Below are 896 nucleotides of genomic sequence, written 5' to 3' on the forward strand. Positions count from 1 at the left end.
TTTCCTGGTACTGCCCTTGCTCAGCTGCACAAAGGAGTTTTCATCCCCAGTCCCTGCCTAGCAGCCCTCTGGCACCATTCCTGAGGGCTGCCCTGTCTCACTTACTTCCTACCATATTGGGAAAGACAGTTCTCATTATTAAAGGTCAGGGGGGCCAACTAGGGGCAGAAGCCTGTTCTATGTTTCCCTACTGCAGAGCCCAAGCTCAGGAACTCACCTTGGGTGCAGGCACTGCTGTGCTCCCAGAAAACAAGCCACCCCTGCACAAGGAGGGATGAAAGGGTCTGCCAAAGCCCGGGATTCAACCAAGGACCTTTAGATTTTCAGTCTAACGCTCTCCCAACTGAGCTACTTTGGCACTGGCATGATAGCGATTTGGCCTGTTGCTTCCCTGTCTGGGATGTTTTTGTCAGCAGTTGCAGACAAAAAGGACAGGAAAACAAACGGCTGCTTTTCCCCCCCACTGGAGGAACCCGGCACCATTAGCTGTGGTGAGTAAGAAGTGTCTGCTGGCTGACAGGGCCTGTCCCCTAGGAGCTGGAACAGCAGCTGCTGCCTCCACCTCGGCTCCAGGCTGTGGGAAATGCTCATTGCCTGGCTGCATGGGTGGACGCTGCTCCGTGCTCTGCAGAGCATCTGTATTGGTCTGTCAACCCCCCATCTTCACTGAGCCAGTCTGGTACGGTCCCAAGTGCCCCCTCCGGCCTGGCAGCTGACAGTCTGTGCAGACATCAACCCCCCTGCCAACCCCAGAGCCAGCTGCAGCGCCAGCCCCCCCACGCAGCACCACAGGGACACTCAATGAATTTCCTGTGGGGAAATGGCTCCTTGGCGTCCTGCTGCTAGAGTGAGAGCCAGGAGAGAGCAGTGTCTGGCTCACCATGGGGGAGAGAAGA

At 56.7% G+C, this 896-nt stretch overlaps 1 non-coding gene across 1 annotated transcript; it reads right to left on the reverse strand.

The window, feature by feature from the left end:
• Positions 1-285: 285 nt before the first annotated feature.
• On the reverse strand, positions 286-358 carry TRNAF-GAA. The gene has a single exon. It is a non-coding gene; the product is annotated as a tRNA-Phe (tRNA).
• Between the last annotated feature and the right edge of the window lie 538 nt (positions 359-896).

This window comes from Gopherus evgoodei, chromosome 9 (assembly GCF_007399415.2).
Source record: "Gopherus evgoodei ecotype Sinaloan lineage chromosome 9, rGopEvg1_v1.p, whole genome shotgun sequence".
In the NCBI taxonomy this organism is placed as follows: domain Eukaryota; kingdom Metazoa; phylum Chordata; order Testudines; family Testudinidae; genus Gopherus; species Gopherus evgoodei.